Raw genomic sequence first — 25,050 nt, forward strand, 5'->3', positions numbered from 1 at the left:
AAAATGTGTTGAAGTTAACATTTGTTTTGGAGTGCGCAACGGTGGTTGTCGAAGGTTTTTAGAGTGATGTGTGTTATCTCGTGCCTTCTATGTCTTTGTCATTTTGTCTACGCTACGTTCTGTCTACCTTTAAGATAACGTATCAACAAGTTCATATAGGTACCCTTACCGCATATGCAGTCCCCGCAGGGGCGTCTGCGTCAGCAGGCGTTTGGTGTGTTGCGACACCACGTACCCGAGCACACGAGGGTTGGACCCTCCCGCGTGTAGCCGTGCGCGGCTTAGCCGTGTCCGGGGAAAAGGGGATCCTGGGGGTTGAGCCGAAGCTGGGTGTTTGGACCTTTAAGGCCCCCCGGCGGAGGCAACACACCTCTTCGGCCTCGGCTTCACATAGACGGCACCCCCGGACTGACCCATCCGGGGGAAATCGGTAGTTGCCTTTTCCTGTCCTCCTCTCCATTCTTCGTCTTTCTCTCCCACTTTTCCATCTTTCCTGTCTTCTTTTTACTTCTTGTTCCTTCCTTTCCTGGTGGCTAGGGTTAACCTTTGTGTGGCTAACTACCCTGAGTTACGCCATATTGGGTTATAGCCGCAGTATACAGCTGGCGTGGGCAGGGCTTGGTTGCAAGCTCCTGTCCCGTCCCCTCGTTGGGCTCCGTGGTGGGCGGCTGGTACCGCGACCGAAAAATACAATTTTTATGGCCAACTCTTTTGCTTCAAGCGATCGCCCTCCTAACAAGAGAGGGCGCACCGATGTCACTGCCCAGTTCTTCACGAGAACCAAAAACAACTTTCCCAAATTCCACGTGGTTCATAGCGAGCATTCGGAAATTTCTGCACGATATGTCTCCCCCTTCAATGTTACAAGGACCCTAACCGACACCATTGGACAAGGATATAAAATAAAGAAACTAGCAAATGGGGACCTTCTTTTGGAATTGTTGTACCAACATCAGTACGAGAAACTTTCAGGAGTAACAGCCTTTGGTGACATTCCCGTAGCAATCAGCCCTCACCGATCACTGAATACCGTTCGTGGCGTCATTTCTGACGATGACCTTAAGTATATGACCGAACAAGAACTCCTTAACGGACTAAAAGAACAAAATGTCACAGATGTGTACAGAATAAAGATCAGACGGGAAAACAAGGAAATCGAAACAAAGCACTTCGTCCTTACGTTCGCATTGAGCACACTGCCTGAATCTGTGGAGGTAGGCTACACCAATCTGAAACTCCGACCGTACATACCCAACCCGCGACGCTGTTACAAATGCCAAAGGTACGGCCACGGCTTACAGAGCTGCCGGGGCCAAACAACATGCGCTAAGTGTGCTTCCCATGATCACCCTTCAGAAAACTGTGAAGTTGAATTACACCATTGTATAAACTGCGAGGGCAATCATCCTGCCTACTCGCGTGCCTGCCCAACATGGAAACAAGAAAAAGAGATCATCACACTCAAAGTAAAAGAAAATATCACTTTCAGGGAAGCGCGAAAGCGACTTTCATTGGTGCAAAAAAAAAGCTATTCCGTTGTGCTGCAACAGGGCGCGGCAACACAGCGGCCTTCCCAGCCTGCCCAGGTCACACAGAGTGAGGCTCGGGCAGAGACTCCAGCGCCCACAGTGGACGCAACTAGCGTTGCGCCACTACGTCAAAAACAAGCCGTGCAGACCCCCAGGTCAGCAGGCTCTAGGGTCCCTCCCCACACGGCGAGGCCCAACTCGAACGAAACCGCGCGTCCGGCACGGGTGTCCAGCGTATCTGAGGATACAATGGACACAAGTCAAGGAAACCCTGTACCGTCGACGTCGGGTGAACGGCGGGGCTCCTTGGATCGCCACCATAAAGATAGGCTCCCAATCAAGTGGCCTGAAAACAAAACTTAGATCCTCTTTCACCCCACACATATAATACAAAATGGCTTTCGTACACTGGAATTGCAGGGGACTTTTACATAATATAAATGACATAAAAGACATACTGACCACCCTCTCCCCCGTGGCCCTATGTCTCCAAGAAACAAACTTAGGTTCCAAACATAAAAACATACTCAAAAAGTATAAAGTCTTCCGCCGCGACCGTGAGCACGCAAACAGGCTCTCAGGTGGCGTTGCTATTATAGTTAAAGAGGGGATCGCAGCTAAAGAACACCATCTTAACACTAAATTAGAAGCTGTGGCAGCCATCCTGCACACATTTAAAACAATTACATTATGCTGTCTATACCTGGAGCCACATCTAGGATTAACTATAGATGAACTGGAGCACCTTATAGAACAGTTACCCGAGCCATATTTGATAGTCGGAGATTTTAACTCGCACTCTAGCTTTTGGGGTAGTGACAAAACCGATAAAAGAGGCCAAATTATTGAGGATCTTATACTGAGTAATAACCTATGTTTACTAAACACTGGAAAACCAACCTATTGTTCACCTAGCTCAGGAAAAATGAGCTGCATCGATCTCTCCTTTTGTTCACCCTCTATTTTCACTGAATTAGAATGGGACGTACTAGACAACCCATATGGAAGTGATCACCTACCTGTACTAATCAGCTTAAAATCCTCACCGGAAGTAATCCCGACAAAACCACAACGGTGGAAGCTCCATTTAGCCGACTGGGCCCTTTTTGAAGAGAAAGCCAGCCTAGAAAAAATTGTCAGATAATCTCACCATAGACGAACTAAATGAAGCTTTTACAAACTGTATTATTGATGCTGCAACCATAGCTATACCTCAGTCGTCCGGAATAGTAAAACAATATCAGAAAATTTGGTATACACAAGAATGTAGAGAAGCGAAAAAAGAACAAAACAAAGCTTGGGGAATATTTCGCAGATACCCAACAGCAGAAAACTTTATAACCTTTAAAAAAGCGAGAGCAAACGCTCGATATATCCGCCGCAGTGCTGAAAAAAATTCATGGAAAAGTTACGTGTCCTCTATAAACAGCTCAACCACATCAAAACAAATGTGGGAGAAGGTACGAAAGCTAAATAACAGCTATTCCCCATTTACAGTTCCACTTCTCACAGCCCCCGGTATACAGACAAGCATAGAAGAACAGGCAAATATACTGGGTGAATATTTCTCAGCAGCTTCCAGTTCATCACACTATACAGAATCATTTCTAAAAATCAAAAAGACAGCTGAGAAACAAAGTCTACCGATAAATAGCAGCAGAAATGAACCATACAATACTTTAATTAAAATTCAAGAAATCCATAGGGTACTGTCCGCTGGTAAAAAAACTGCACCTGGCCCCGATAGAATACATTACCAAATGCTAGGCCACCTCTCTGAACATGCCGTAAAAGCCCTTTTAAATTTTTTTAACAAAATTTGGATATCGGGGAAGATACCTGAAGCATGGAAGAAAGCTATAATTGTTCCATTTTTGAAACCCGGAAAACCATTAACCTCCCCCAGTAGCTATAGGCCTATAGCCCTTACCAGCTGCCTTGCGAAGTCCTTCGAAAATGTCCTGAATATTAGATTAACCTTCATGCTAGAAATCCGTGAGCTGCTCGATATCCATCAATGTGGTTTTAAAAAGGGATCATCCACTAATGACCATCTAGTTCGTCTTGAAAACACAGTACGAGAAGCATTTATACACAAACAACACTGCCTTGCTGTTTTTTTCGATTTAGAGAAGGCATATGACACAACCTGGAGGTTCGGGATTCTTAAAGATCTGGCCGATCTTGGCATCCACGGCAGGATGTTGAACTGCATAAAAGATTTTTTGTCTAACCGTTCGTTCCATGTGCGCCTAGGCTCAACCCTGTCGAAAAATTTCGTTCAGGAAAATGGAATACCTCAGGGGTGTATTTTAAGCACAACACTTTTTATTATCAAAATGAATTCCATTAGTAAAATAATCCCCAAGTCCATTATGTATTCAGTATACGTCGATGATCTTCAGATAGCCTGCACATCATCAAACATATCAACATGCGAAAGACAGGTACAGATTACAATAAATAAACTAGCAACATGGGCAGACAGAAATGGTTTCCGCTTTTCTCCACAGAAAACCGTGGTCATACTCTTTTCACTCAAACGAGGAGTACAAACAGACCCCACCCTACACCTGAACGAAGCCACATTACCTGTCCAAAACGAGCACAAATTTCTAGGCATAACTTTTGACAAAAAACTCACCTTCCTTCCGCACATCAACGCGCTGAAAAAGAAAGCATCTCGATCCCTGAACATACTTAAGGTCCTTTCACGCAAGCACTGGGGTTCTGATAGGGTATGCCTGCTACACATCTACCGTTCTGTTATACGCTCCTGCTTAGACTATGGGTCCATAGTGTATGGCTCAGCAAGGAAGTCATATTTGAACCGCCTTGACCCAGTACATAATTTAGGTTTACGTCTTTCAACTGGTGCATACAGGACGTCTCCTATACACAGTCTATATGTAGAAACAAATGAACCACCCCTTTCCGACAGAAGAACCATGCTTACATGCTCATACATCCTAAAAATTCGTTCACTGCCGAAACACATCTGCTACCCAATAGTTACAAGGTGCCCATCACGAATACTATTTGCAAACAAACCCCAAGCAATAAGACCACTTCTTCTCCGCTTCGAGGAAAGATGCCAAGAACTAGATATAAGGGACGCACTGCCTCAGATAGCCCGAAAACCCGATCCACTCCCACCTTGGTATTGCCAGCCTTCAGTGTGTGACTTCACATTAACACATCTTCAAAAAAAACAAACACCACATGAACACATAATACAAGAATTTTTAGCACTAAACGAAAAATACGTGGACTACACAGCGTTTTATACTGATGGCTCCAAATCGGCAGGATACGTTGGCAGTGCCGCGATACAAAACATATGGGAAAAAACGGTACGCCTACCTCAGTGTGCATCCATTTTTACTGCAGAGTGCTACGCAATTTCTTTAGCTGCAGAAAAAATATTAAATGAGAACATTGAATACAGCATAATTTACACAGATTCACTAAGCGTACTAACAGCACTTCACCCTAGAAATGCAATTACACCATTAATCGGCGACATCCTACATAACATAAGAAAAACCATTAGAAAAGGACACAACATAAAATTTTGCTGGGTGCCCAGTCACGTCGGAATCAGTGGCAACGAAAAAGCAGATGAATGCGCAGCGAAAGCTCGACATAAAAAAATCACCCAAACAAGAATCCCTTACAAGGACTGCATGAAATTAGTGAACCATAAACTGAGGAATAAATGGCAGACTACATGGAATAACGAAGAAACCAATAAACTACACCTAGTAAAACCTGTAATAAAAGAATGGAAGACATGCTCACACCAAGAGCGCTTCATCGAAGTAATTTTATGTCGTCTTCGCATAGGACACACGCACCTTACACACAATTTCCTCCTGACAAAACAAGACAAGCCTTGCTGTGAAAAATGCGGAAATGAACTTACTGTAAACCACATCTTATTAACATGCGTAAAACTCGAAACACTAAGGAAAAAACACTTCACTTCGTTTTATAATCAGCACATTCCCTTTCACCCGGCATTAATTTTAGGCGAAGACGCACTTGTGGATACCACACATGTTATTAGCTTCTTAAGAGAAGCAGGTATCATTGAAAAACTATAAATGAGCCTATTCCCAACTTCATCTTGATATACACCTCACCCACCTTCTCATATATGAGAAGAAGATTGAGGTCTTTAGTTTGTTGGGATCCTCGAAATCCTTGCCCAGACAAGGATCGTCGCTGAGGTGACGCAACTTTTTAAAAAAGAAATTTGACCTTGCGTTTGGCGCATGATAGCCTGAGTTGCTTATGCGCCATTAAACCCAACACAACACAACACAACGCATATGCAGTATTCTGAATTCGGCTACAGCGAAGTCGTCGTATCAGCTCAACGAGACCTTCGCGCTACACCTGCTCTGCTTCATCTTCTAGAGAAATTATGTCTGTATATTGCTCGTGTTTGCGCATAAGTGGTTCCTGCTCAGAGCCATATTCTTGCACCAACCCGAAAGCCCACGCATGCCCCTGAACGAAGCCGCAAATGATCTGTGTGTGATTGCTGAACGTGGAATGCAAGTTGTGTTGTGACATCAAACTTTAGAGCTAGCCTGGTTCGTCCATCCTGGTTCCTGGTGCGTGTGTGTGTGTGTGTGTGTGTGTGTGTGTGTGTGTGTGTGTGTGTGTGTGTGTGTGTGTGTGTGTGTGTGTGTGTGTGTGTGTGTGTGTGTGTGTGTGTGTGTGTGTGTGTGTGTGTGTGTGTGTGTGTGTGTGTGTGTGTGTGTGTGTGTGTGTGTGTGTGTCCTCTCTAAGTATTTGTAAAGGCCGACACATCAAATTTTTGCGCGGCTACCATCACTTGTGTAGAAACCTGTACGTGGCATCATAGCATTCTCAGACATGCCTGTCGTTCGCTTTGTTGTCTTATGTCTCGTGCTGTTAGTATACTGTGAACCCCTGAGAAGACCATATGAATACGTGCTGTACATAATGCAGGAACGTAGGCCCACGGCATGCGCATTTGCCGTAGAATTGTTCACCTTTCTGCTAAGCCTTGCACACCGGTCACGGTTAGCCTGTATTGTGAAAATATTATTATAAATGTATTAGATGTTATAGTTCCTTCACAGTAATTTATAGCAATCATCCAGATTTCTTAAGCTAGTCATGTATTTAACCGGTGTCAGATCAACATTATGACATGGTAATGGAAGTCATTTCAAACTTGATTACTCAGTAAAAGGATGTACAAACGGAAGCCTTAATCTTCATTCCTATCTGGTATTCCCAAACAAATTCCATTTGCAGAATTGTACGCCTCCTTGAATTGCCTGCAATTTAATGCTCAAAGCTGCTCAGTGCTCATTCCTTTTCTTGTCGTCGAAAGGCTGCTTGAATTTCAAAGCAAGCTATAATTATTAGTTTCAAAAGTGTTAAGCAATGACTATATCTCTAAGCTTATCAATGCGATTTTGTTCCATGAACACAATTTTTATTCTCCCTCATTAACCGCCTCGGAATGAAACTGTTCCCTTTCATAAATGATGATGATGATGATATGTGGTGTTTATTGGCGCAAGGGCCAAGTGTGGCCAAAGAGCGCCAAGACAGTGGTGATGAGTTTGCAATGTAGTTATGGCATCGATGGGGAGAATGTAAAGTGGCTGTATAGGGGCCTTAAGAATAGTCGCTCTAGAGTGCGTAAAATCTATCTGCAATAAGAATATGTCGATGACAATGACGTGTTCTATGTGCAATAAAATCCATCGTGAAAAGAGTCATGCAAAATAGAAAATATATAAGCTGGTAAAATCACTTGGAGCACTGCTGCCTCGCCAGAGCCCTTGACACGCAAGGGACGAGAGGCATGTGCTATACGGAAAAACTATCACAGCGCTATCCTCTATAGAGAGGAGGCGCTGCGAACGTATGGGCTAATTACATGTAATACAACATCTTTCAGGAAACCTAGGACTGCGTTAGTGTCAAAGAGCGGTTCTGCTCCGAGTAACATAACAGGATGGAGGGGGATATGCTGCCGGTATGCTAAGGGAAAATGTTTCTTTCTGTCATGTTCGGCTTCCCGACACTCTAGGAGGACGTGGAGGACGGTCAGCCTTTCCCCGCATCTACCACAGGTTGGAGGCTCGTTTCCCGTGAGCAAAAAGTTATGTGTGCCAAAAGTGTGTCCTATTCTTAGCCGGCAGAGTAGGACATCTGTCCGACGTGATTTTGTTGCAGAAGGCCAGAACCCTAATTGTGGCTTTATTACGTGCAGTTTATTATTTGTTTCCATGTCCCACGAGCGTTGCCAGTAGTTCCGCAGTTTTCTGCGCAAGTAGGGCCTCAGATCTGTGACAGGGACTGCTGCGGTAGGATTTACAGAATACGATGCTATTGATGTGGCCATCTGGTCCGCCAGAGCATTGCCTTCGATGCCCCTATGACCCGGCACCCAGCATATGGTGACATGCTGGTTACATATATACGTTTTACATAGGACGGAATAGAGTTCATTGATTACTGGGTTTTTGTGCTTAGAAAATGACATTAGGGCCTTCAGAACACTTAGTGAGTCCGTATATATAACTGATTTCTCGAGTTTTGATTTCTTTATATACTTTACAGCTGACAACAGTGCGTAGGCCTCAGCCGTAAAGATGCTTGTTTCCGGATGCAGTACATCGGATTCCGAGAAGGATGGGCCGACGGCTGCATAGGACACCCCCTCGGGTGACTTCGATGCGTCTGTGTAGAACTCCGTGCAGGAGTGTTTGTATTGGAGTTCCCGGAAATGCATTTGTATTTCAATCTCTGGAGCGTGTTTTGTAACTTGCATGAAAGATATATCGCATTCTATGTGCTGCCACTCCCAAGGAGGTAGCAGCTTGGCTGGCTGCATTAGGCGGGGCTCGAGGAGTGGGACATGCATTTCATCACTAAGCTCCCTCACACGCATCGAAAAAGGCCGTCTTACGGAAGGACGATTATGAAAGAGCGTGGCATATGTCATATCGTTAATGGTATTAAAACATGGGTGTTGAGGATTAGAGTGGACTTTCAGGAAGTATGTTTGGCTGATGTATGTTCTCTGCAGATGTAGTGACCACTCATTTGATTCTGCATATAAACTTTCTATGGGACTTGTTCTGAAAGCTCCAGTGGCCAGTCGAATTCCTAGATGGTGGACCGGATCTAGCATCTTTAGCGCGCTCGGGGCTGCAGAATGATAGATCACGGCACCGTAGTCCAACCGCGATCGGATGAGGCTCTTGTAAAGATTCATTAAACATTTCCTGTCGCTGCCCCATGCTGTGTGGGATAACACTTTAAGTAAGTTCATTGTTCTTAAGCATTTGACCTTGAGGTACTTTATGTGTGGAATGAAAGTTAATTTCGAATCAAGTATGATGCCTAAGAACTTGTGTTCTTTGTTCACAGGAATTCGCTGACCATACATTTCGATACTGGGTTCTGCAATGAGTCCTCTCTTTCTTGTGAAAAGCACACAAGAACTTTTGTTGGGGTTGACTTTAAATCCGTTTTCTTCTGCCCATTTGGACACTTTGTTCAAGCCCTGTTGAACTTGCCTCTCACATACTGTAAGGTTGCAGGATTTGAATCCTATCTGTATGTCGTCTACGTAAACAGAATAAAAAATGGCTGGCGGTAACGAGGCACGAAGGGTGTTCATTTTCATGATGAAGAGCGTGCAGCTAAGTACACCTCCTTGAGGTACACCAGTTTCCTGTATAAAAGGTCGCGACAATACATTGCCGACTTTCACGCGAAATGTACGGTTGGACAAATAGCTTTCTATTAAGACGAGCATATTGCCACGGATGCCAATTCCCCACACGTCTCTCAATATTCCATAGCGCCACGTAGTGTCGTACGCCTTCTCCATATCGAGGAATACGGATAGGAAATATTGTTTATGTAGAAAGGCGTCGCGAATGTTTCCCTCAATGCGCACAAGGTGATCGGTTGTGGACCGCCCTTCTCTGAAGCCACACTGAAAGGGATCGAGGATATTGTTGAGTTCAAGGTAATGTACAAGTCTGCGGTTAACCATTTTTTCAAAAAGCTTACAAAGACAATTTGTAAGAGCTATCGGACGGTAACTTGCCGCCAAGGAAGGGTCCTTGCCCTGTTTAAGAACAGGGACCACAATCGCTTCTTTCCATGTGGATGGGAGGTTTCCCGCAGCCCAAATAGCGTTGAAAAGCGTGAGTAGTGTAAGTTTGGTGTCAGCGTGTAAATTTCTGATCATTTCGTACATGACCCTATCAGGTCCCGGCGCAGAGCCCCTGCATGTGGTCAAGGCAGCTCTCAACTCAGCAATATTGAAAGGCCGGTTATAAGGTTCATTCTGCCTGGATTTTCGTATTATGGGCTTACATTCTTCTATTTGTTTGTATTTCAAAAATGATTGCGAATAATGGTTTGAACTCGACACGCTCTCGAAGTGTTCCCCAAGTGAATCTGCCTGATCTTTTATTGTTTCACCTTGTGTGTTTACCAAAGGAAGTGAATATGTTTGGCGCCCTTTTATCCTATTAAACCGGTTCCAGACTTTGGCCTCATCTGTATACGAGTTGATACCGGATAAAAACGTCTGCCAACTCTCCCTTCTAGCCTGTCGGCGTGTTCGCCTGCCTTGCGATTTCACTTTCTTAAAGTTAAACAGATTCTCCGCAGTGGGAGAGGCGCGTAGCAATCCCCACGCTTTGTTCTGTTTCTTACGAGCGATCCTACAGTCCTCGTTCCACCACGGGACACGCCGTTTGCATGCCCAGCCATTTCCTTGTAATATACATTTAGTTGCGGCATCTATTAAAAAGGCTGTAAAGTATTCCACGGCAGCATCAATTCCTAACGAGGACATCTCATCCCATGAAATATTACTGAGAGTTCGGAATTTCTCCCAGTCAGCTGTATCAATCTTCCACTTGGGAGCCTGTGGTGGATATTCGTTTTCTTTAGGTGTTCTTAATAGTATGGGGAAGTGGTCGCTTCCGTAAGGATTGTTTATAACTTCCCATGCGAGTTCAGGAAAAATAGAAGGAGAAACTATGCTGAGATCAATTGAAGAAAAGGTTTTGTTGGCAAGACAGTAATATGTGGGTGCCTTCTTATTAAGCAGACACGCACCGGAAGACAAAAGGAGCTGTTCAACGAGACGACCTCGCGCATCGATACGAGAGTCGCCCCATAGGGAGTTGTGCGCATTGAAATCGCCAAGAACAACATAAGGTTCTGGCAATTGATCTATAAAGGATTGGAATTCATGTTTCGTTAATTTGTAATGTGGGGGTATATAAAGAGAGCTAATGGTGATGAGTTTGTTTAGGAGAACAGCTCGAACCGCCACTGCTTCGGGAGGCGTTCGTAGCTGTAAAAGTTGACACGCAATGCTCTTATGGATAACAATGGCGACACCGCCCGATGATGCGACAGCATCATCGCGATCTTTGCGAAAAGTTATGTACTGTCGGAGAAAATTTGTGTGTTTAGATTTTAAATGTGTTTCCTGTAAACACAGCACTTTTGGATTGTGTTGGTGGATCAGTTCTTGTACATCATCAAAGTTTCTAAGGAGACCTCTGACGTTCCATTGTATGATTTGTGTATCCATATTTAATGTAAATTAGTGCTGTGTGTACGGAAACGGAAAGATGCCTTAGATTACAGAGCCCTTTCGAGGCCCTGTAATTGGTGTTTTGTTCTTTTTGAAGCGTTCGAGTGATTCTCGACGCTCCTTAGGCGCCTGGTGCGCCTTGAGGATAGGTGTGGTGTCCATTGCCTCTTGTGAGGCGCCGGACACGTGCTCTTGAGAGCGGGAAGTTTTCAGAGGGAGTCCCGCCTTGGAGGGCAAGACCCCTGCGCCCACCAGCCCGGAGGTCGATGGGGCTCCCAGAGGGATTTGGCTGCGCTGGCCGTTGCCAGCGCTGGAAGGGGCCTCGGAGGCTGGGGCAGCCTCGGCTGCACCCACCTTCGGGGTGGATGGTCCCTTCTCCTCGGTTGACGGAGCAGCGCTAGCTGCAACCGCCGCGGGGGCAGATGGCGTGACTGCCGACTCACTGCTTGTGGGTCGGACAGCCGCCGGAGGCCGTTGTGACGCTGCCCCCTGACGCGCCACTTCGGCAAAGCTGGCCTTAGGAAGGTATGCAACCCGCCTGCGTGCCTCTTTGAATGATATGTTTTCTTTTACTTTGATAGTGACTATTTCTTTTTCTTTTTTCCAAGACGGGCATGACCGCGAGTATGCGGCATGCTCGCCATCACAGTTCACGCAGTGTGGAGCGTTTTCGCACGTTTCAGAGGCATGGTCACGGGAACTACATTTTGCACATGTCTGGCGGCCTCGGCAGTTCTGTGAGCTGTGGCCGAATCGCTGGCACTTAAAGCATCGTAGGGGATTCGGAATGTACGGTCTCACTCGGATTTTCACATAGCCTGTCTCGATAGTGTCTGGTAGGTTGCTTGAGCCAAATGTAAGTATTAGGTGCATGGTATTGATTTCTTTTCCGTCACGTCTTATTTTAATTCTCTTAACATTGATCACGTTCTGATCATTCCAACCATCTAGAAGTTCAGCTTCAGACAATTCAAGCAGATCAGCATCCGATACAACGCCACGGGTAGTATTCATGGTACGGTGTGGGGTCACTGTGACTGGAACACCCCCAAAAGATACAAGTTTGGACAGTTTTTCAAATTGTTTCTGATCGCGGAGCTCTAGGAGAAGATCACCGCTAGCCATTTTCGATGCTTTGTATCCGGGACCAAAAACTTCTGTCAGAGATTTCGAGACAATGAAAGGTGAGATCATTCTTACAGTCTTCTCAGGCTTATCGGAGTGGATGACATGAAAGCGGGGAAAGTTCTGTGTACGATTGCCAAAAAACTTAAAGACATCTTCGGTGCGCCCTCGCTTCTGAGGGCGATCAGGAAGTTTGGGGAAACCAGTTTCCATGAAGATATATAAAAATTCGGCAACAGCGCCGACCGCCCACCACGGAGCCCAACGCGGGGACGCGGCAGAGCTTGCATACAAGTCTGCACGACGCCAGTCGTACGCCGCCACTATAACCAAATATGGTGTACCCAAGGTTGGAAAGCCACACAGGGTTAACCCTTGCCACCAAGAAGAAGGAAGTAAATAGAAGAGAGAAGGAGACAGGAAAGGTGGAAAGTAAGGGAAAGACGAAGGTTGTAGGAAGAGAGAGACAGGAAAAGGCGACTGCCGATTTCCCCCGGGTGGGTCAGTCCGGGGGTGCCGTCTACGTGAAGCAGAGGCCAAAGAGGTGTGTTGCCTCCGCCGGGGGGCCTTAAAGGTCCGAACACCCGGCATCGGCTCAACCTCCAGGATCCCCCTTTCCCCGGACACGGCTAAGCCGCGCACGGCTACACGCGGGAGGGTCCAACCCTCGTGTGCTCGGGTACGTGGTGGCGCAACACACCAAACGCCTGCTTACGCAGACGCCCCTGCGGGGGTTCCCTTTCATAAGTTCCAGGAACCAAACGTTCTTGAGTTTGTCCTTATCATTTGTCCACATCCTATAGTGTGCGTGTTTGTATCAAGTTCAGGTGCTTTCAGTGAAGTGATGTACGCATTTTTATAAATATGTTGCAACAAAGCAATTTATTGAACTGTTTTCAAATCTACAAGATGTGGCCACGCAGTAACGACCACATTAATTAGCCAAAAAACTGCAGATTCAGTAGACATGCTGGAATCGATGCGAAATGAAGTTTGTCAAGTGTAAATCTGGTCAAGTAATTGCAATAGATACAGTTCGTCCTTATTTTCGACAATCCAACGTGGAATATTATGCAAGGTTAGTTTATGCATAGCATAGGTCACGACCTTAATATCATGCAATGTTTGCTTATGCACTACACCGTTCACAAGCTAAACCAAAATGCAAGCGGCAGTTAATTTGGATGCACAGTGACGGATGCACAATGTGGATGCAACACAGCGACGTTTGTTGAAGGCGATATGGTGCGAGATGTGTGCAGGGAATGGAATGGCACATGCTTGTGTATTTATTTATTTATTCTTTGTATACCTCAAAGGCCGCAAGGTTGGAGTATTAGGTGAGCGGGAAGTAAAAAAAAAGTTACAAAAGGAAGAAAGGCACATCCTTATGTAATACTTAGCAAACGATAACAGAAAAAAAGGATAAACAAGGCTCTTGCAAACACAAATGGAAGTAAAAGAAAAATGATTACAGGGCACTAAAACTCGGGGAAGGCGGGAGATGGAAATTCAAGATGATGAGCAAAACGAGAACAAGGTGCAGCCAACATTTCGACAAGTGGACTTGTCTTCCTCACGTCCACTTGTCGAAACGTTGGCTCCTACTTTCACCTTGTTCTCGTTTGGCTCATCGTACAGGGCACTAAGTTATACAAAGTCAAATGATAAAAGACGGATAACGAACAAGGTTTTCACAACTATAAAAAGGCCCATGTGTCACGGTGGCACGCACGCGGTGGCCACAAGAATGGACTAGGTTAAACATAAGAAATTCAAGAAAATCATTTAAAATCGTGAATCTTTGTGTGCTCCAATTTTTTGTTACAAAGAAATTCGCTAGTTGGAGCCTGGCACAACGAGACAATCGCTACTTCAGGAATCTTTTTACCCTTGCTCGTTACCTCGGTGCGTAGTAGGAAGCCAGGGACATGCTCCTTTGGCCAACTTTTCCGATTTTTCTCTAATCAAGTATTCTCTCTCTATCAGCCTATTTTACCAATTGTGACGTGTTTCACAAAGACGGGCCTAGCAATTGTAGGGATGGGGGAGTTCTTATTGCTTCAAAATGTGATCTAAATCGCACACCAGTGAATATATTGCTTCCCTTGGAAATGCTGTCGGTTTGCTGACACTTCCTTTGTGCTATTGCTCCATGATGCCCTACTACAGCTATCAACGTTCCATCAAAAAGCCCTCATTCTGTTATTCAGGGACTAACATCCCATTAGTTCCTTGAACAAGCCTTTGCTGACAACTGCATCTCACCTCCCAACATAAAATCTCCCACTTTTGTCTTTTCCACAGGTTCCACCATACCCTGCCATCAAATAGCACACTTATCTTTCATGGCCATGGCATCCCATTCATGCGAATTCAGTTTGCCCACCACGTGCTCACAGTTACATTTTAGCACTTCTTTGTCCATATAGCACATGACTGTAATGATCTGTCCATTTTTATCACTACTGCAACTGACAACTATTTCAACTCACTTCTTACCACTTATTTGTTATAAACTACTCAACATATTCAAACATTATCTATATGCCCACCCCTCATGTAATGTCCCATGCTGTGCCTTTGAGGTACAGTAAAGAAACAAAAAGCTACATTTAAAACTTCTTGTTGCACTATCACAGCACAAAAATGTAATCACTCCTACTTATTGCGCTGCTGGCGTGGTTCTGCTGGAGCACTATCGTCAGCGACAGGTCAAGAATGCAATGGCAAATGCTTTGGAGGGAAACATACGATTATGCACTTGTAAATCAGTTTATGTGGGGCTGAACTCGCAAAGATATTTGTTCATCAGTGCTTTTGGCAGTTGATTGAGTTTCCTGTTGGGAATAATTCTAGTGAAAGTTCTTGTGAATGCTGTCCTTGATTCATCTCCTCTCTGCTGTGCCCATGACCATGTTGACCTTACTCAGGCGCTGTTGTCTCAAGCTCTGTGTAGTGACTGTTTGTAACACAATGTTGAACAGGGATGTTGCAATCACAACTAGGTGCACTATACAAGATTGCGATGGGGTAGAAAGTTGCGCTAGTTGTAGTGGATGTATACTTAAATTTAGCGTGAAAAGTAATGGCAACACAATGAGAATGACACAGGAAGTGTGCTGTCTAACAACTGAAGTTTAATTATAGGAACACACAAAAGGCAAACATACTTGAATGTGCATGACATTAAGTCACATCATGGAATAAATTAACAAGCAGCTGCATCTCACTATCTAGCAAAGAGAAGGTTGAGGTACCCAATTATTGTGCCGCCTCTGTATTAATGTGAAAAAGCTTCTGAGTTCCTGCAGATTTTCATCTTCACGGTTCTAATTTCGGTTCTTAAAACAAAGGCTTGCAACCATACCTGTCACAGCGTACCGAGAGCAGTGATGTAGACATTCCCTTTGATGTATTGTGCTGCCATAGACACTCACTTACACAGTTGCCAGTCTTCCCAAAGTGAATTTGTAGAAGCTTTCCTTCTGCAAAAGGGCCTGTTAACCTTCTATCTCCTTGTTGATCGTAGGATGCAGCTGCTTGCTTATTTCTTCCATAATGTGACTTGATGTCACATACGTTCAGCTAGTGCTTTCCTTTTGTGTGTTCTATTAAGCTTCAGCTTCAAGAGTGCTCGTGCTGTTACCTTCTCTTGGTGTTGCACCTGGTTTCCACGCTTATTTTAAGCGTGCGCACAGAATTAGACTAGGTACACTATTTCCATGGAGTGCAGTAGTATGGCAAATGGTGTCAGCAACTTCTATGCAATGGCTACTACTGCACTCTTGACTTGTGACTAAGTGTAGGCTCTAAAGGGACACTAAAGAGAAATATTATTTTATCTATATTAATAAAGTAGTAATTTAGCAAACGTAGAAAAAGCTTGCTTACCATGAGAACAGACACGGTAAGTGAGGAAAGGTGCACAAACAAAATATGGGTAGCAACGTCGCATTGATATTCCTGCACTGGCTCACCACAGTGTCATAGATTTTGGTCGTGTCTGCTCGAGGCTAGCTATTTTGTCCTTCATGATTCAGAGCCAGAAACTGAACTGACAAGGCAAAAAATTTCAACTTTAATATGGATGAAGACAAAGTATACACATAAGCCCACCCAGCTCGCCTATATATCTGTTCTTATGAAAAACTGAGCTTAGGAAGTTTCAATAACATTTACTGTGCCACAATGACTCAATTACGCAAAAAAATTTGAAATCCGACATCTCACTGGCATACCAGCTCTGAGGTGCCATTGCAATATTAGAAAAACTGAATATTTACTTTTTTTCTCGTCTAATAAAAATCCTACTACTGCAAAATTAGTGAAAATTAAGTTTTTAATTCATTGGGTCTACACTGGCAATGTTTCTCCTTAGTGTCCCTTGAGCAAAATGGTTTTATTCATTTTCTGGTCCATCTTCGAAGATGCCAGTGTTTGGGTCTGGTTTCCGCACAATCAGGTCAGGGAACACTCCACGACTACATGACTCAACCACATTCGGCATTTCTTGTCATAGTTATGGCTGCATATTTTTAGAGGTTTCACTCATCGCTTCCTCTAGTGAGAGTAGAAAGTAGCCTGTAGATAATAATGGCATAAATGCTGCTAATGCTGTGTTCACAGCTGCAAGTTGGGCATCGACTACCTCCAACTCTGTTCCTCCTCTTTTCCTTTTAATACCTTGCCTCTATGGCCGGGGGGCTGGAGTGCCCGAGGGTCCAGGCGTCTCAGGAGGGCATTCTGGAAAGTTTTAAATATCCTCAAACAAAGGTTGTGTGGAATGCCCGTCGTCCGAGGTCTTTCTCCCTTGCTTGCTTCCCGGCTGGTCATCGCCTTCTGGCTCGCGGTCGCCTTCTAGCTCGCAGTCGCCTCCTGACTCTTCTGGCTGGAAGTCACTTGCCGGTGTGCCAACCTCGGGTAGGTCATGTACTTCCACTTCCGCGTACATATTGCTGTGGCTCCTGCAGAATTTGAATTTATTTAAAATTTATTTAAAAAGTGTTCCTGCTTGAAAGCATGCAGTGTGACTCACTGGTTCTTACTGGCGTGGTTCCATAAAGTCCGACATGAATCGCATGCGCTCCATGTAGGGCCATCGTCGCGATTTGGATTTCAAGCCAGAGCCACTCCTTGTCTCAACCTTCAGTTCTTTCAATTTTCTTCGGTACGGGTCCTTCAAATTTCGCCACCGGCTTTGGATCTCCTCCAGTGTAACTAAGAATTGTACAGAACAGAAAAAGAAGTGTAATGTGTAACACTTACATTTTCTAGATTTAGTTCTGATGCTTTACAATTCACCAACAATTGCAACTTCTGGAAATATAAATACCAATGCCTAGTGATGACTGGCCACTAAAAACCATGCATGAAAATTCTACTGCACATTCATGACTTCTGCTGAGAAAGTAACTGGCTTTCAAAAAGATCATTACATTATGTGGCATTTCACTTGCATTTAGCCACACCCTATGAGCTGTACTTGATTAATGCCTCAGTCATGCTGCCATGTAATTGTGAACAAATACTGATGTCAGTGGAAGGTTGCTACAGAATTCATGAACCTATGCTACGTTCGAGATTAAAGTGCTACTGTATGATTGCATAAGTTCAGCAAGCAACAATAAACGAAGTGCATTGGCCACCTATTTCTTCTTATTGGATTTCGGAACAATAGACCTGATACACTAATAACGGTGCATGTGCTGGTATACTAGTTTTGTATGAGGGGGTGCACCAAATGTATTGAGCTGTACCACAACAAAAATCCCAATGCAAATAATAGCCTATAAAGTTATTGACAATGAATAGCCTATGAGCCTTGGGATTTAGTTGGACGCAAGAAATGTTTGAGACTTGTAAATTGTATCAAAATTCACACACACTCCATCGCAGTTCACTTCAATTACTTGCCCATCATTTCACTAGGTGCGATCTCTTGCACACTGTATATATCTGCTAGAAAATTTGGATCAATTATGTGCCATTTGGTGAAAACAAATAAGTAAATATTTAGTTTTCTAAGTTGACAGAAAATTTATATGCTCCCTCACTACAAACGTATCTCATTTCGGCACTGAAATTATAGTTACGCTATTGCCATAGATACGCTATTGCTATAGTTGCGCTACTGGCCTTTCTTTACTGAAAAAAACCACTCGGGATGACATATCAGATGAGTTAACCATAGATGAAATGAATGGGAAGATTACCACCTGCGTACTCGTTGCTAGCAGAACAGACAATACCACAGTCCTCTGGCTTAAGAAAAAAACCTGAAACCCTGGCGGACGAAGGAATGTACACAAACAAAAAAAACTACAAAACAAAGCGTGGGGTATCTTGCGCCGATACCCAACAAAACATAATGTACTCTTTCAAAAAAAGCAAAAGCGAAAGCCAGGTACACACGCAGACAAGCCGAAAGACAGTCCTGAAAAAATTATGCCTCGTAAATAAATAGCTCGATAACTTCCAAAAGAATGTGGTATCAGGTTCGTCAGTTTAGAGGCGACTACGCTCCTTACACGATACCCATACTTTCACCCCCAGACACACAAACAAATTTAATAGAATAAGCAGACATATTAGGGCAGCATTTTCATTATATATCAAGCTCGGTAACCTATGTTGCTGCATTTCTAAAATATAAACACTCAGCGGAAAAATAAACTTCCGAGCACTGGAAGTTCAGAGATCGTATAATGCCCCCTTAACACTACCGGAAATCAAGAGTACTCACCACTGACAAAAAAACAGCACCTGGTCCGGACAGAGTACATTACGCAATGCTCGCTCATCTATCTCCTGATGAAGTTAAAACCTTGCTTCGTTTTTTAAATATAATCTGGGAAACGCGAAAAATGCCGAAACAGTGGAAGAAAGCCATCATTACCCCTTCCTTGAAAGCTGGAAAACCTCCCACAACAGCAACCAGCTACAGGCCTATAGCACTCGCAAGTTGTCTTGCAAAGTCTTATGAAGCCATTATAAACATAAGATTGTCCCCTATTGAATGTATATTTCCTCTAAATATGAAATTTGTCGTTTATGGTCTGCCCACGGAAAACGGAAAACTTTTAAAGAGTCTCAAATAACGCATCTAAACAGGCTGAGAACGCGGGTTGGACAGCTCTCGTTTATTAGGTACCTGGTGCACACATTTCAAAATTTTCTTAATTTGCCCGTTGCTGCTAAATATTCCCACAATCTCTCAAATTACAGCCTTGGTGAATAATTCAGTTCATTTCCAATGCCGTGAAAACTGCCGTGTAACGTTTTGAGTTGTTTCTAGTCACATTGACTTCGTTGTGAACATTTCATCTAAATCGAGAAAGCCTATACCTCAAATGTAGCCGAAGAAATGAAATCTCCTATGAAGGAACAAATAGGTGTACAAGTGATTAGAGAACACATATCACATACAGACACATTTACCAACAAACTTACGCACTTCACAAAAACTTACAAGATACGGGATGTTCCTTTCGTACTTTTCAAGATTTAATACTACGGCAGGGTGAGAATGCCAATGTCGAGAAATTATTAAAAGTTTTCATAATTATCTGGGGGCCTGCCCAATCGTAACCACAGAAACACTTCAAAAAATTAGATGACAAGCAAAACAGAACCTGAAGTTATCAAGAACAAGTAAACGTAAAAAATTAAACGTCATGGTACGGAAAATCAGCGAGACTATATCACATAGCTCAACACACAGATACATTACAATTAAAAAAAGTACAAAGGAACATCTATCAATTAACAAACACAAAAGTGGTTGTGAAAAAGAAGTGGAGCCGCAAAACCATTTTTGGTGAGGTTGCCTCAGCTCTTACTTCTTATCAAGCTGCTAATCAACCCAATCATGCACCAAAGTAACATAACAAAAATCATGGGCTATAATCAAAGATGAGACAAGTATGCCGAAAATGTCCAACTATGTACAAAAGCAAACTCCCAGAACCCCCTTCAACACCTCTAAGTAGAGGGGAGCATCAAGAACCAAATATTACCAATGAAAATTATCAAAGGTTCAAGACAAAGCATGAACAGCCGAAAATTAAAGATACTTGTTTCAATAGAGTTTTCGATTAGGGGGACGCAAGCGTTGGGGCGCCCTATTGCTTGGGGCGACGGTATTGCGCATGCGCACACCTCTCTGCGGATGCGCAGCACCGTCGCCCCAAGCGCTAGAGACCCTAAAGCTTGCGTCCCCTTAATATAAAACTCTCTAACAAATGCCCGGTTACAGGCGCGTTCCCGTGGCGGAGGTCACTGATCGTACCTTGCTTTTTATTAGAATATATTTTCCCACCCCACATCTTAAGTCATCCTACCCTCTCGCTCCTGGTCGCTTTTTCGGCGTTACTTCGCCCTCGTTGCTCCTTTATTTTTACCCCAATAAGATGCGACACCTTAGTGGTGCTGGTTGGGCGCGCTCCTTGTCCTCCGAAAACGTCGTGTGGAACTTCAGAGTTCAGCAGAGAAGCCAACGCCAGAACTGCACTGTCCATGTATTGCTGACGTCAGCACTGGCAGCGCCAACACTTGTAATGCTGCCTGTGTAGTATGCACTTACCCTTGATACGTATAATCGTCGTCGGTGCTGTACGAAACTAGAACTGCGCCAATTCGTTGCATCGTTATCAGGGACGCAATGTTTTTTCTCTAGTGCCCTATACCGTTTCCAATGTGATTTAGCACAACGATGACCATCGCAGGCTTTTTACCTGTACATTATTTTGCTTTATTAGTGGTCCTGTTTAATCTAAACAAAATTAACGATAATGAAGGCGGCGCCGTAAAGCCTTAAGGCCAGAATACATGGAGCGAATATGCGACGAATAGTCGGCGTTCGACGCCCGGCGGCGTACGCGCGACGCGCGGCGGCGAAGAAAACGTCGTTCGCCGCCGATCCAGCTGGCGCAGAAAAGTTCGTCGGGCGGCGACGATACCGGAAGCGGCAAACGAGCGGCGCCCCAAAGCGAGCCAATCAGGTCTCACTATTCGTCCCGACTTCCGGCTAGGCTCCCCCGCTTGTCCGTGTATCCCGATCCCGCTCTATCGTTCACGCCGGTCTCCCGCTTTTCGTATTCATGGCATCCAAAGCGGTTAATAAGTTAATAACAGCCATGGTTAGACAAGCTCACGTGCGCTACTTTCGGGTCTGCTTGCTTCGGCCGCGCGCGCGTTGAGCCACAGAACAGAGCCGCGGAGTTGGAGGAGCCGAAAGTTGTTTGCCCGCCCAGTGTTGCCACAGCGCATAGTATCGCCGCTTTCTTTAAACTACATCGGCACATGAATGTCTCAAACACATAAAAAACATTAGAAATCATTTCTAAACAAAATTTTACGCGTTTTTAGAGTGTTCCGCAATTCAAAAGCGATAATAGTTGTCGTAAAGTTCTTTTTTTTTTTGTTTCATGTGTTTGACTACAGCGCATTTGCCTCGTCTATATTTGAAGTAGTGGCTTAGCGCGAATTAAACTGCCTAGCCACACCGATAACAACGCAGCGACTCGCCGGCGGCGGCCGCCGTGTCTTCGCTCCATGTAGCGCAGCCCGACGAACATTCGGCGTCGCGGCGTGGCAGATTTTCTGCCGCCCGAACTTCGTCGTGAAAGTTCGCTCCATGTATTCTGGCCTTTATACGGCGCAAGGGTGTTTAGAGGCGTTTCCTCTCCCTCGTTGCGTTTAAGGTGGAGACAACCGCGTCTTGTACGATGGAGCCCATCGCATTCGCGCTGGCTGTGTAGCGACGCACGCCTGGCTTTAAGAATAGTGTTTTGTGCAAGTAGAGGGTTTCAAATGCAGTGCGGAACATTGCGAGTAGCGGCCGTATGGAAGCACGGCATGCCAAACGTTTAACCGCGTCGCTGCGTGTTTCTTGCAAGGTGGCATTTTATCATATTACTACAAAATTGTTCTAAAGCGTCTTGTTCACTTCGCCGAAAGCGAGAAGCTGCGGGCAGTTTGTGTGCGACCTGCCCGCAGTTTTTGTTTCCTTGAATTGATCAACGCGGTCAAACATATTGTTAAATATATTGATGTACACATACATGTACATGTATATATATACATGTACAATATATACATGTACACATTCTGTACATGTAATACACGCTGCATTGTTCATTGACTACCGCAGTTGTTATCCTGCGCCGTTTAATTCGGAAACGGCATATACAAGAATGAGAAGCAAAAGCAGCGCGTGTATAGAATGTGCTTCTGCACAATGACTTCCTTCTTCCGAAAACTGACTCCCGTAGAGGCGTACGTGTGCGAGCGTCAGTCGGCCTTAAATGCAGCAGTCACCTTGGTAGGGAATGCAAGGCTTTTATGTTCAGCGACGAGGCGCCACGCGCGTGCGTCAATCTTCTGTGCACGTATTAGGAAATGATAGCGTACCTAAACGCTATATATAATGTGTGTATATATATATATATATATATATATATATATATATATTGTGTGTGTATTGCGAAAGTGATGTCACGCAGGCGATGAACAATGCTCGCGCCTTTTGTTGCGCGCTGTCTGTCATCATGCAATTGACGCACCCTCCGAACCTGCCGCACATACTGCTCACATCACATCGCCACTACTACAAATTGGGTGGCGACTACTGGATGCGTTCGTACTCATCACCAGCGCAGCGATTGTTCGAAGCCCACCTGCTTTAATGCGAACAAATTTCTGCCTGATACCATACAGGCACCATGATACCATGCATGCCTGATACCATGCAAAATCGCCTAGCCACCGCCACTTTCTCTCGTTATAGAAAACAACGCGAAAACAACGTGACGCGATGCCGCGCGCGCTTTCACCTACTGCAGTGGAGAGCTCTGTCACGCGATGCGAAGCTCGGTTTCATGGAGCGCCACAAGGTGATCGTGCCCTCCTCGCTTCACCAGTGTTATACCTGTGTCACACGGGCACATTTGGAAGGCCTTCCAATCGACGGCCTTCGAAACGCCACAACTCTATCGACTCAAAGGAGTTGTCGCGCTGCTACACGGCACTTTTGAAAGGCCGTTAAAGGGACACTAAAGGTTACCAGAAAGTCAAGTTAAAGTGGTAGAGCAATGTTCTAGAACGTCTAAGGCGTCAATATAATCGCGAACAGAGCTTTAGTAACCGAGAAATTGAGGTATATGCATGACACGATTTGAGACCCCCCAGCGACATTCCGGTACTAAACCGATGACGAAACGTCTCCCCGTAATTTATGTTACTAATACTCAACTACTCGTATTAAAATATCATTTCATTCGATTATAAGACGGAAGAAAATGCTACTTGTCTACGTCTACTCAATTCTAACAAAAAATAAGATTTTGACGTTACCCTTCAGTAGTATGGGTGGTAGAAAGGTTTCGTTTTCGCTCGACTCTGCGCGCACGACTCTGCGTCGCGCACGCGTTGGAGTTTCAGTAGTTTCGGTATCGCGTCGTGCTGTGCGGGTTCTGCTAGCTCGTGAAACTTTCATTTGGAACAAGCAGCGAGAATGCCACGTCCATGTGATGTCGTGGGATGCCCGAACGGTCCGCGGAACTTGGCCAAGGGCAAGCGCAACGGCGAATCCAACGTTACCTATCGCCGCGTGCCAAGGAGTGAACCTCTCCGTTCGAAGTGGTTAAGTGCCGTACCTCTGCTACAACTCCTTGGCAAAGAGCCGAAAAATCGCGTAGTGTGCTCGCTGCACTTTCTTCCAGAGGATTACGAGTTGAACGCAGACTTAGTGAAGTCGTCTGGTGTGCCTATCAGAGCAATGCTTTCCCGTAGCGATGTTCCGTCGGTCTTGCCTGCATTCTCCGAAGCGCAAGAACAACTGCAGGACGAAGACGTGGCGGTGAGTGCGGCATTTTGTTTCCACGAATGAAAAGCTACAAATGTGCGAATATGTACAGCCATGACATAAAGTTGCTTGTATTTTCAGGCTGAACGTAGCGAATCACAAGCCAGCGCTTCGACAGTCGACACCTCCTACAAAAGCGACGTACAGGTACGCAAAATGCGCGAAAACTGGCTATTACTGGCGCTCTCGCTCGATGACTGCAATGACAGAAATCACTGCACAAACTTGTTGCACCTGACGTGTTCGTTATTTTCTAGGCGACTCGTGACGCGGGGACAGATGCAAGCCTCTCGTCGAGCACTGCCGAACAAAGTTGCAGTAGCGTTGGAAATACGAAATCTGTAAAAGTTCGTCTGCCCGGCAACAGCATTGGTGAGTTTGCTTCTGGTAATGTTGGCATCAGCACTTACATTCAAGGAATGTTCATTTTGATCACAGGTAGTCTCATTTCCATTTACAGTAATATTTAAAGCAATTCTCACCTACAATGGTCAGTTGAATAGCTTTTTTCCAACGTGACTTTTATTGCAGGAGTTCAAGTGAACACAACAATGAAGGAAACAAAGGAAAAGGGAACGCAGGTTTGCAGGCGAAGGAAGCCCGTGACGTCAACACCTGTGAAGATGTTGATGTTGATGTTGAGTTTAATGGCGCATAAGCAACTAAGGCCATCATGCGCCAACAGCAAGGTATAATGTAGGGAAAAGCTGGGTAACCTCAAAAGGTCCTTTTCTGATAGAGGACCCCGAGGATTCCAACAAATTAAATAAACACCTCAGCGTTCTTCTCAGACATGAGAAGGTGGATGAGGTGTGTCACTGGATGTGAAAGAGAACAAGGTCAAGCTTTACAATTTTTCGAGAAAACCGGTTTCTTTTAAAAAGCTAAATACATGAATTGTG

General features: G+C 44.7%; 1 protein-coding gene and 1 long non-coding RNA gene across 3 annotated transcripts in view; both read left to right on the top strand.

Moving 5' to 3' along the window:
- Positions 1-25,050, top strand: part of LOC142576252 (uncharacterized) — a 50,942-nt gene that overhangs the window by 21,753 nt on the left and 4,139 nt on the right. The gene's annotated exons all lie outside the window — the stretch shown is intronic.
- On the top strand, positions 24,197-24,764 carry LOC142576253 (uncharacterized). Its single transcript, XR_012826813.1, has 3 exons — positions 24,197-24,295; positions 24,406-24,520; positions 24,680-24,764. It is a non-coding gene; the product is annotated as an uncharacterized LOC142576253 (long non-coding RNA).

The sequence above is a fragment of the Dermacentor variabilis genome, chromosome 3 (assembly GCF_050947875.1).
Source record: "Dermacentor variabilis isolate Ectoservices chromosome 3, ASM5094787v1, whole genome shotgun sequence".
NCBI lineage: Eukaryota > Metazoa > Arthropoda > Arachnida > Ixodida > Ixodidae > Dermacentor > Dermacentor variabilis.